The sequence below is a fragment of the Lathyrus oleraceus genome, chromosome 2, assembly GCF_024323335.1.
Source record: "Lathyrus oleraceus cultivar Zhongwan6 chromosome 2, CAAS_Psat_ZW6_1.0, whole genome shotgun sequence".
Classification (NCBI taxonomy): domain Eukaryota; kingdom Viridiplantae; phylum Streptophyta; class Magnoliopsida; order Fabales; family Fabaceae; genus Lathyrus; species Lathyrus oleraceus.
The window spans coordinates 267708848-267721707 of NC_066580.1; positions in this window are offsets into that span (position 1 = coordinate 267708848).

Consider the following 12860-nt stretch of genomic DNA (forward strand, 5'->3'; position numbering starts at 1 on the left):
AATTCCCATGGTGAGGAATTAGTGAGTTAGTCATTATGGACTGTTGTTGATGTTTGCATGCTAGGTGATTAGCGTGCATAGCATGGCCCTTGGGGTGGTAGCTAATTCCCATGGTGAGGAATTAGTGAGTGAGTCACTAGGTCTCAAATGAGTGGGACTAGTGGGCTTGGTAGCCGTATCTGGATTTGATCGGTGAGGTTGAACTATATGTTCACGAATAGTCGGTACCGCATGCATGGAGTCTCATTGCATAATTTACGTATGGCGTATAATATGAATGGATGTATTCCAGTATTATACGTGTGTTGTGTGTTGTGTGTTGTGCTGATGTCGAGTAAGATTGAGGTGATATTGCCGTTGCTGAATGTGTAATCTGATTTGGGTGATGAAATGTGTTAAATTACTTAACATTGCATGATATTTTATAATGCTTATTATATCGATTGAGGAACTCACCCTTACAACTATTTTTCAGGTAACGAGCAGTGATTGAGTAGAAGCTAGTGCTTGGAGTCTAGTGTAGTCTCCTTAGTGGGTCGTGCTCTGATAGATGTAACATCGGGACGGGATGTTTTTACTTTGTTGAATAATTTTACATGTAATGTGTTACATGTTTTACATGATTGATGAGATTTCTATCCGCTGCGTTTTATGCAAATGCTTATGTTTTGAATTAATAAAAGAGCATGACAGTTATTTTGATGAAATGGCGTGAAGTAATTGTGTGACACCCTTAATTGCATATTTACTCTGATTGATATATTGTTATTTTTAATTAAATATTTGGGGTATTTTAGAAGGGTGTTACATTAGTGGTATCAGAGCATAGTCGGTCGAGTCGAGTCGTAATTATTTTGTTTCCCCTGTACGGGATAGGTGTTGTGTAACCCTATCAGTACTTATTGTTTTAGCTTGTTGGGTTTTCAGAATAGAGATGGCTGGAAGAGGTAGAGACGATGCTGCGATTGCTGAGGCTCTGGGTATGCTAGCTGGAGTACTTGGAGGGAATCCGAATGTTGTGGGAATGGGAGCTGCTCGTCAACTGAGTGAGTTCCAGAGGAACAATCCTCCAATGTTCAAGGGAGCATACGATCCAGATGGCGCTCAGAAGTGGTTGAAGGAGATCGAGAGGATCTTCCGAGTGACTGAGTGTGCCGATAACCAGAAGGTCAGGTTCGGTACGCATATGCTGTCAGAGGAAGCAGATGATTGGTGGGTGGCTACCCGCACTGAGTTGGAAGCTGCCGGGAATGCTGAGATCACTTGGGCGGTGTTCAGAGAGAGATTCCTGAGGAAGTACTTTCCAGAGGATGTCAGAGGAAAGAAAGAGATAGAGTTCTTAGAATTGAAGCAGGGCAACAGGTCTGTTACTGAGTATGCTGCTAAGTTCACAGAGCTGTCGAAGTATTACACTCCCTATAATGAGGCTGCTGGAGAATTTTCGAAATGTGTGAAGTTTGAGAACGGGTTACGTCCCGAGATCAAGCAGGCTATTGGGTATCAGCGGATCAGAGTGTTTTCGGATTTGGTTGACTGTTGCAGAATTTTTGAACAGGATACCAAGGCCAGAGCGGAGAGCTATCAGCTAAGGGTTGATAGGAAAGGCAAGAATCAGAATGATCGTGGGAAACCGTATGCAGCTGGCAAAGGTTTCCAGAGACAGAGTGGGATGAGGAGACCTAGTGGAGGAGACTCCAGTGCCCCTGCTAAGTGTTACAGATGTGGTCAGGCTGGACATCGTATCCATGAGTGTACCAGTAATGAGAAGAAGTGTTTCAAGTGTGGAAAAGGTGGTCACTTGGCTGCAGAGTGCCGGTTGAAGACTGTGACTTGTTTCAACTGTGGAGAGCTGGGTCATATCAGTCCACAGTGTCCTAAGCCGAAGAGAGAGAACCAGTCGGGAGGCAAGGTCTTTGCTTTATCGGGTTCTGAGACTTTTGCAGATGATCGTTTGATCCGAGGTACGTGTTATATTAATGGCTTTCCTCTTGTAGCTATTATTGATACAGGTGCGACTCATTCCTTTATATCTTTGGATTGTGCTGTGAAACTTAAGTTAGAGATATCTGAGATGCATGGAAGTATGGTGATTAATACTCCTGCGAAGGGTTCAGTGACTACTACTTCCGTCTGTTTAAGTTGTCCTTTGAGTATTTTTGGTAGAGACTTTGGGATGGACCTTGTGTGTCTTCCACTAGTGCAGATTGATGTTATTCTGGGTATGAACTGGTTGGTGTGTAACCGAGTTTATATCAACTGTTTTGATAAGACTGTGATCTTTCCTGAGATTGAGGAAGGAGAGAGTTTGGTTCTATCAGCAAGGCAGGTGAATGAGGCCGTAGCAGATGGGGCAGAGTTGTTTATGCTGTTAGCGACTTTGGAGGCTAAAGATAAACTGGCGATTTGCGATCTAGCCGTGGTGTGTGATTTTCCGGATGTGTTTCCTGAAGAAGTGAATGAATTACCGCCAGAGCGTGAAGTTGAGTTCTCGATTGATTTGGTACCTGGTACTAGGCCGATATCGATGGCTCCGTACTGTATGTCTGCTGTTGAGTTGACTGAATTGAAGAGTCAGCTGGAAGATCTGTTGGATAAGAAATTTATTCGTCCGAGTGTGTCACCGTGGGGTGCACCAGTGTTATTGGTTAAGAAGAAAGAAGGTACTATGAGGTTGTGTGTGGACTACAGGCAACTGAATAAAGTGACGATCAAGAATCGGTATCCTTTGCCGAGGATTGATGATTTGATGGATCAGTTGGTTGGTGCGAGTGTGTTCAGCAAAATAGATTTGAGATCGGGATATCATCAGATACGTGTGAAAACTGAGGATATTCAGAAGACTGCTTTCAAAACAAGGTATGGACATTATGAGTATTCTGTAATGCCTTTTGGTGTGACTAATGCGCCTGGAGTATTTATGGAGTATATGAATAGGATTTTCCATCCGTACCTAGACAAGTTTGTTGTGGTGTTTATTGACGATATTTTGGTGTATTCGAAATCTGAAGAAGAGCATGCTGAACATTTGAGAGTGGTTTTAGGAGTTCTACGAGAAAAGAAATTATTTGCTAAACTGTCTAAGTGTGAATTTTGGTTAGAAGAGGTTAGTTTTCTTGGTCATGTGATTTCAAGAGGTGGTGTTGCTGTTGATCCTTCTAAGATAGAAGCGGTGTCTAAGTGGGAAGCTCCGAAGTCTGTTGCTGAGATTCGAAGTTTCCTTGGTTTGGCTGGTTATTATAGGAAGTTCATTGAGGGATTCTCTAAGTTGGCGTTACCGTTGACGATGTTGACTAGAAAGGGGCAAGCGTTTGTTTGGGACTCAAAATGTGAAGAAGGTTTCCAAGAGTTAAAGAGAAGGTTAACTACTGCTCCTATTCTGATATTACCAAGTCCGTCAGAATCATTTGAGGTTTACTGTGATGCTTCATTGTTGGGTTTGGGTGGTGTGTTGATGCAGAATAAGCAGGTTATAGCTTATGCTTCGAGACAACTGAGGGTTCATGAGAGGAACTATCCGACACACGATTTAGAGTTGGCAGCTGTGGTATTTGTTCTGAAGTTATGGAGGCATTATTTGTACGGGTCAAGATTTGAAGTTTTCAGTGACCATAAAAGTTTAAAGTATTTGTTTGATCAGAAAGAGCTGAATATGAGACAGAGGAGATGGTTAGAATTTCTGAAGGATTATGACTTTGGTTTGAATTACCATCCGGGTAAAGCAAACGTAGTGGCTGATGCATTGAGTCGGAAGTCATTGCATATGTCTATGTTAATGGTTAAGGAATTGGATTTAATTGAGCAGTTTAGAGACTTGAGTTTGGTGTGTGAGAGTACTCACAATAGTGTTAAATTGGGAATGTTGAAGTTAACGAGTGGTATTCTGGATGAGATTAGAGAGGGTCAGAAATCCGATATGCTTTTGGTTGATAAGTTGACTCTAGTGAATCAAAGTCAAGGTGGTGAGTTCAGAGTTGATGAGAATGGTGTTTTGAAATTTGGTAATCGGGTGTGTATTCCGGATGTTACCGAGCTTAAGAAGAGTATTCTTGAGGAAGGACATCGTAGTGGCCTGAGTATTCATCCTAGAGCTACGAAAATGTATCATGATTTGAAAAAGTTATTTTGGTGGCCGGGAATGAAAAGAGAAATTGCGAGTTTTGTTTATTCTTGTTTGACTTGTCAGAAGTCAAAGATTGAGCATCAGAAGCCGTCTGGGCTAATGCAACCGTTGGCTATTCCAGAGTGGAAGTGGGATAGTATCAGTATGGATTTTGTTTCTGGTTTACCGAGGACAAGTAAGAATTTTGAAGCTATTTGGGTGATTGTTGATAGATTGACGAAATCGGCTCATTTCATTCCGATCAGAATGGATTATCCGTTAGAGAGATTAGCTGAGTTGTATATTGAGAAGATTGTAAGTTTGCATGGTATTCCGTCGAGTATTGTTTCGGACAGAGATCCTAGATTTACATCGAAGTTCTGGGAAGGTTTGCAGAGGGCTTTGGGAACTAAGCTGAGATTGAGTTCTGCATATCATCCGCAGACTGATGGTCAGACTGAGAGGACGATTCAGTCACTAGAGGATCTTTTGAGGGCTTGTGTTTTGGAAAAGGGAGGTGCTTGGGATTGTTATTTACCTTTGATTGAGTTTACCTACAACAATAGTTTTCATTCGAGCATTGGTATGGCACCGTTTGAAGCTTTATATGGTAGGAGATGTCGGACACCTTTATGTTGGTATGAGTCCGGTGAAAGTGTTGTGGTTGGACCGGAGACTGTTCAACAAACTACGGAAAAGATTAAGATGATTCAGGAGAAGATGAGGATTGCTCAGAGTCGTCAGAAGAGTTATCACGACAAGAGGAGGAAGTCACTTGAGTTTCAAGAGGGAGATCATGTGTTTCTTCGTGTTACTCCGATAACTGGTGTTGGTCGAGCTTTGAATTCGAAGAAGTTGACACCTCGATTTATTGGTCCTTATCAGATTTTAGAAAGGATAGGGGAAGTAGCCTATCGTATCGCTTTACCGCCGTCACTTGCGAATTTGCATGAAGTTTTTCATGTGTCTCAGTTGAGGAGGTACATTCCTGATCCGTCGCATGTAGTCCAAGTAGATGATGTACAGGTGAGAGATAACCTGACTGTTGAAACATCACCTATGAGGATCGAGGATCGAGAGTTGAAGCAGTTGCGGGGTAAAGAGATTGCCTTGGTGAAGGTAGCTTGGGGAGGACCAGCAGGTGGCAATGTGACTTGGGAACTTGAGAGTCAGATGAAGGAGTCTTATCCGGAGTTATTCGATTGAGGTATGTTTTCGAGGACGAAAACTCTTTTAGTGGGGGAGAGTTGTAACACCCCAATAAAATAAGATAATTATTTAATTTAAGTTAATATTATATTTATTAATTTAATTAAATAATTTGGAATATTATGGGATTATTATTATTATTGGAATAATATTATTGGATTTTATTATTGGAGTATATAAGTTGGAATAAGGAAAAGAGTTCTATTTTGGTAAAAGGGTTTTTACGTGAAAAGCAGAGAAGCGGCTGAAAAGAGGAAAAGGACAAAGAGACAGAGCAAGAGAAAGAAGGTTGAAGAAGGAAGAGCTTCAAGCTAAAAGATTCGCCGGATTAACTCAGGTAAGGGGGGTTTATCGTCGTTTAATTGGTATTATGGGTTAACATGTAATGGGTAGTGATAAGCCGTTGATTTGACCCTAATTGGGATGTTGAATGCTGAAAAATCGTGATGAATAGATGATGTGAAAACTGTAATTGAATCTGTAATTGGATGGGTAGTGATTTTCCGAAAACGTAGCTTTTTACGGAATTGGAATCGGAGGTCCGGAAGTCCCCCAACGGCGGAAAATGCGGAGAATTCTGCATTCTGCTTGTGTTAGCGCAGGAACAGCTTTCTGTCTTGTGTTAACCGGTTAACCCAGGGTGTTAACCGGTTAACACTGTTATGAATTGTGAAATATTGCTGTTTGTCTTGCGTTAACCGGTTAACCCAGGGCGTTAACCGGTTAACACTGTTGTGATTTGTGAAAATTGTTGTTCTGTCTGCGTTAACCGGTTAACCCAGGGCGTTAACCGGTTAACACTGTTGAGTTTTGCCAGAAAGCGTGTTCTGTGTCTGCGTTAACCGGTTAACCCAGGGCGTTAACCGGTTAACACTGTTGAAAAGTGGAAAAATTAATATTTGAACAATGTGTGCATAATTGGTGGTTGGCCTATATTGGCATATGATGTAATAGGGATTAATTCCCGTTGTTTTGAGCAGTAGGGGTATTAGTAGAGTATGCTAATACGGTGATTAATTAATTGACATGATATGATGTTTTGATAAATGTGTTGATGATGTATGATTGTATGCATAATACTGTGAATGTATATGTTATGTATGCAATTGTGAATGGACTGTTTATGGCTTAGAGTGTGAGCATATGTCCATTGTGGATTATTGTTGATGATTTTGCATTGCTAGGTGATTTAGCGTGCATATTGTGGCCTTTATGGTGGTAGCTAATTCCCATGGTGAGGAATTAGTGAGTTAGTCATTATGGACTGTTGTTGATGTTTGCATGCTAGGTGATTAGCGTGCATAGCATGGCCCTTGGGGTGGTAGCTAATTTCCATGGTGAGGAATTAGTGAGTGAGTCACTAGGTCTCAAATGAGTGGGACTAGTGGGCTTGGTAGCCGTATCTGGATTTGATCGGTGAGGTTGAACTATATGTTCACGAATAGTCGGTACCGCATGCATGGAGTCTCATTGCATAATTTATGTATGGCGTATAATATGAATGGATGTATTCCAGTATTATACGTGTGTTGTGTGTTGTGTGTTGTGTTGATGTTGAGTATGATTGAGTTGGTATTGCCGTTGCTGAATGTGTAATCTGAATTGGGTGATGAAATGTGTTAAATTACTTAACATTGCATGATATTTTATAATGCTTATTATATCGATTGAGGAACTCATCCTTACAACTATTTTTCAGGTAACGAGCAGTGATTGAGTAGAAGCTAGTGCTTGGAGTCTAGTGTAGTCTCCTTAGTGGGTCGTGCTCTGATAGATGTAACATCGGGACGGGATGTTTTTACTTTGTTGAATAATTTTACATGTAATGTGTTACATGTTTTACATGATTGATGAGATTTCTATCTGTTGCGTTTTATGCAAATGCTTATGTTTTGAATTAATAAAAGAGCATGACAGTTATTTTGATGAAATGGCGTGAAGTAATTGTGTGACACCCTTAATTGCATATTTACTCTGATTGATATATTGTTATTTTTAATTAAATATTTGGGGTATTTTAGAAGGGTGTTACACATGTCCATTGGAATGAGTACCAAAGGAACCTTCATGCACTTCGGTCATCAACAAGTCTGCTTTGTGTCTATCCACGCATCTGAGCAGAACCATGTTAGAATTCCTCTTGTAAAACACATCACCATCAAGGTAGAAACTGCTAGATAATCTCCTCAAAGTCTTCTTATCTTTAACAGATGCCCCAGACGGGTAAGTCTGACTTTGGAGAAAACACTTGATATCATAATACCATGGCTTATCATCTTTCACCTCCTCAATTGAAAACACGTGAGCTGGTCTATCCAAGCGTATCACGATAATATTTGGGACTTCATTCCAATAATTGACAGCAATCATTGAAGCAAGCGTAGCGAGAGCATCTGCCATCCGATTCTCATCTCGAGGAATATGATGGAAGTCAACTTTAGTAAAGAAAGTTGAAATCCTCCTCGCGTAATCTCTATATGGGATGAGGCCAGGATGATTCGTCTCCCATACAACCTTAATCTGATTAACAACAAGGGTCGAATCGCCATAAACATCAATATGTTTGATCCTAAGATCAATACATTCTTCCAAACCCATAATACAAGCCTCATACTCCGCCATATTATTCATGCATTTGAAAGTTAGCCTTGCTGTAAAAGGAAAATGTGTGCCTTGAGGAGTAATAATCACTGCCCTAATACCATTTCCATACTGATTGACAACGCCATCGAACACCATACCCCATCGGGAACCAGGCTCTGGCCCTTCATCGAGCGTAGGCTCATCATAATCTTTCATTTTCAAATACATAATCTCTTCATCAGGGAAGTCGTATTGCACAGACTGATAATCTTCAATTGGTTGATGCGGCAAATGGTCAGCCAAGATACTACCTTTAATAGCTTTTTGAGCACGATACTCAATATCATACTCAGATAACAACATCTGCCAACGGGCAATCCTCCCAGTTAGAGCAGGCTTCTCAAAGATATATTTGATCGGATCCATTTTGGATATCAACCAAGTTGTATGATTTAACATATACTGGCGTAAACGCTTAGCAGCCCAAGCCAAAGCACAACATGTCTTCTCAAGCATTGAGTACCGAGACTCATAGTCGGTGAACTTCTTACTCAAGTAGTATATTGCATATTCTTTCTTTCCTGATTCATCTTGCTGAGCAAGGACACAACCCATGGAATCATCAAGCACAGTCAAGTACATAATCAACGGTCTCTCTTCAATAGGCGGAGACAGAATCGGAGGCTCGGACAGATATTCTTTGATACTGTCAAAGGCCTTTTGGCAATCCTCGGTCCAATCATGACACTGATCTTTCCGGAGGAGCTTGAATATAGGCGCACATGTGGCAGTCATGTGGGATATAAATCTCGATATGTAATTCAAGCGGCCAAGAAAACCTCGGACTTGCTTCTCAGTTTTGGATGCAGACATCTCTTGTATTGCTTTGACCTTGGCAGGATCAACTTCAATACCTCTATCGCTGACAATAAAGCCCAATAACTTGCCAGAACGGACTCCAAATGTACACTTGTTCGGATTCAAGTGGAGTTTGTAGTTCCTCAAACGCTGGAAAAGCTTCAACAAATGTTCTACATGTTCAACTTCTGTTTTCGACTTTGCAATCATATCATCGACATACACCTTGATCTCTTTGTGCATCCTATCATGAAACAAGGTAGTCATAGCGCGTTGATACGTGGCTCCAGCGTTCTTCAAACCAAAGGGCATCACTCGATAACAGAATGTTCCCTAAGGTGTGATGAATGTTGTCTTCTCCATATCCTCGGGTGCCATTTTAATCTGATTATAACCGGAAAAACCATCCATAAATGAAAAGAAATTGAATTTAGCCGTATTGTCTACCAACATATCAATGTTTGGTAGAGGAAAATCATCTTTTGGACTAACTTTATTCAAGTCACGGTAATCCACGCACATTCGGATTTTTCCGTCTTTCTTAGGTACATGCACAATATTGGCCACCCATTGAGGATATGTAGAATTCACCAGAAACCCCACATCAATTTGCTTCTGAACTTCTTCTTTAATCTTCACTGCCATATCAGGATGAGTTCTTCTGAGCTTTCGCTTCACAGACACACACTCAGGCTTCAATAACAAGAAATGTTGCACGATATCAGTATCTAGACCAGGCATGTCTTCATACGACCAGGCAAAGACGTCGACATATTCTCGTAGCAACTCAATCAACCCCTTCTCAACAGACTCTTCAAGGAGTTCCCCAATCTTCACTTCACGAATGCAGTCTTCAGACCCCAAGTTGACTGTTTCCAGATTCTCAACATGTGGCTGAATGATCTTCTCCTTGTACTCAAGCAGACGGGTAATCTCATAAGGAATCTCTTCAACATCGTCTTCTTTTACCTCAAATACAGGGAACTCAAAGTTGGGAGATGATGTTGGATCATTATGTTCAATGGGTTTGATTAACCTGCATAATGATTTTGAGTATAAAAGAGATTTCAGAATTCAAACAAGGCAAATCATTATGCAGATGAAAAATTGATTTTATTCTCTTTTTAGGGTTTTATGGTGATCACCAATTTCATGTGAAAAGAAAAAATGAAAAATAATTTGAAAAACAAACATTTATCATGCGATTATTGAATGAATATCATTGTATTAATCAATTATGCCAACAATGTCTTCACTTCTCCTTTTGGCATGGGAGAAGGGTTTCTAAACAAGAATGAACATATTAGGTTGACTTATGGATAACTGTTGGAACATCCACATTGACCCAATTATTGCAGATCCCGCCAGGTATGACAAAGTTGCCGAGGTCTTCCTCTTTATCTTCTTCAATGATGGAAGCACCTTCTTGATCTTCATCGGTGTGGATGAAACCTCCACTCTGAAATAGCCCAAGATCATTAGAAACACCGGAAGAATACCCCATACCAGCCCGGGATTTATTATCTTCCATCTTTATCATTTTCCCCAAACCACTAGTTGCACCATGCTTGATGGCCAACTTCGCATCATTATAGGAGACAAATGAAGAAAGTCCTTCCCTAGAAGGCTCAGCAATAGATAAGGCTTGGAATGGAGTTTCAACCTCATCCTCAGCATCAATGTAGGAAAAGGAAGATAAATGGCTGACCAAGAGAGCCTTCTCCCCCCTGTCACCACCAACTTCTTGTTCTTGACGAACTTCAACTTTTGGTGCATGGTGGATGTCACGGCGCCTGCCTCGTGAATCCATGGTCTACCAAGTAAACAGTTGTACGAAGAATGTATGTCCATAACTTGGAAAGTGATCTGGAAATCACTAGGTCCAATCTTGATCGGGAGGTCTAATTCACCGATCACGGTCTTGCGCGATCCATCAAAAGCTTTTACTACCACTCCACTCTGCCTCATGGGAGGTCCCTGATATGAAAGTTTGGCGAGAGTCGACTTTGGCAATACATTAAGTGATGACCCTGTGTCCACAAACACATTCGACAGGGCGTCGTCTTTACAATTCATAGAGATATGTAAGGCCAAATTGTGGTTTTTTCCCTCCTCGGGAAGATCATCATCACAGAAGCTCAAATTGTTGCAGGCAGTTATATTTGCAACAATGCTATCAAACTGTTCAATCGTGACATCGTGATCCACGTATGCCACGTCCAACACCCTTTGCAACGCTTCACGGTGTGGCTCTGAATTCATCAGCAAAGATATGACAAATATCTTTGATGGAGTTTGAAGCAACTGCTCCACAACATTGTACTCGCTCCTCTTGATGAGCCTCAGCATCTCATCACCATCCTCTCTCAATATGCCAGACTGGCCAACCAGGATGGGAGATTTATCAGCTTTGACAACAATAGGGTCAACACCCTTCACAACAGGAATATAATGATTTGAAGAAGAAGTCCCCACGGGACCGGCAGAACCAACAACATCCTTCTTCACGACGTTTTCGTGGGATTTTGGCTGAGCCGAGAAAACACGACCACTGTCGGTCACTCCACTAACGTCGAATATGCTTACAACAGAGGTTGAGGGTAACGAAACCTCCTTCCCATCTTCCAGCATAACAACATTGTAACGGTACGGGACCGCTTTATCTGACACATACGGGATAGGGCCCGCTGGCTTAATCACAAGAGTTGGCACCCCCTTCCTTTTGCTGCCATCATACTTAATGACGACATGATCAGGAATATTGAACACAAGAGTGATAACATTAACTTCATCCTCATTACGATTTTTAAGTATCTCGATCATCCCTTGGTCCAACATCTCTTGCATGTCCCTTCTTACTTTGCGGCATCCCCTTTCATTGACAATGAACACATGGCACCTATCATGATCGTGCTCATAGTGATTGTGCTCACACAACAACCTATGCATTTCCACAAGGGACTGCCTTATATCATTCACATAAAGGACTTTATACTTGCCAGGACAACGCTGGACCATGTTAACAGCTGCCTTCCCATGCTCGGGCAATGGGTTCTTCTTGACATTCGGGCCTCCATCCTCAAAGAATAGAATCACACTCCTTACAAGGTCTTGCACCTTGGTCTTCAACGGAAAGCAGTTCTCCACATCATATCCGGGAGCACCGGAATGATACACACAATGAAGTTCAGGCTTGTACCACCATTGAGGGTTGGCTGGCACAGCAGGAGGATCACGTGGAGTTATCAACTTCCTATCAATCAAGGAAGGATACAATTCAGCGTAGGTCATAGGAATTGGGTCAAAAGTCACCCTCTTTCTCTCGTAATTGTTGGTGTTGTTGTTGTTATTATTGCGAGGTTGGTAATCCTGTTGTTAACGAGATTGTTGTTGTGGTTGTTGAGCTTCTCTGAAAGCAGGTGCTATATGAGCCACCTGGTGTTGGTTGACGACTGGTCGGACATCCTTCCTCCTCACAGAGGGTCTTCTTTTATTATGGGAAGAAACAACATGAGTCTCCCCTTCCTTCTTCCTAGCAAATCCTCCATATTTCTTTGTCGAATTATCATCACAGAACAGACGTCCTTCACGGACTCCCTCTTCTAGCCTCATCCCCATATTTACCATTTCGGTAAAATCCAAGGGAGCACTAGCAATCATGCGCTCATAATAGAAAGAGCTCAAAGTCTTCAAAAAGATCTTTGTCATTTCCTTCTCCTCCAAGGGTGGCACTATCTGAGCTGCCAATTCTCTCCACCTCTGGGCGTATTCCTTGAAGGTTTCTTTATCTTTTTGGGACATTGCCCTCAATTGATCTCTGTCCGGAGCCATGTCCATGTTGTATTTGTATTGTTTCACAAAATCCTCTCCTAAATCATTGAAAGTGAGGATGCTTGCACTCTCTTGCCCCATATACCAACGGAACGCAGCACCTGTCAGGCTATCCTGTAAATAGTGAATCAATAGTTGATCATTATCTGTCTGGGTCGACATCTTGCGGGCATACAAAATAAGATGACAGAGTGGACACGAGTTTCCCTTATACTTCTCAAAGTCAGACACTTTGAATTTGACTGGGATTTTCACATTGGGCACTAAGCATAGTTCAACA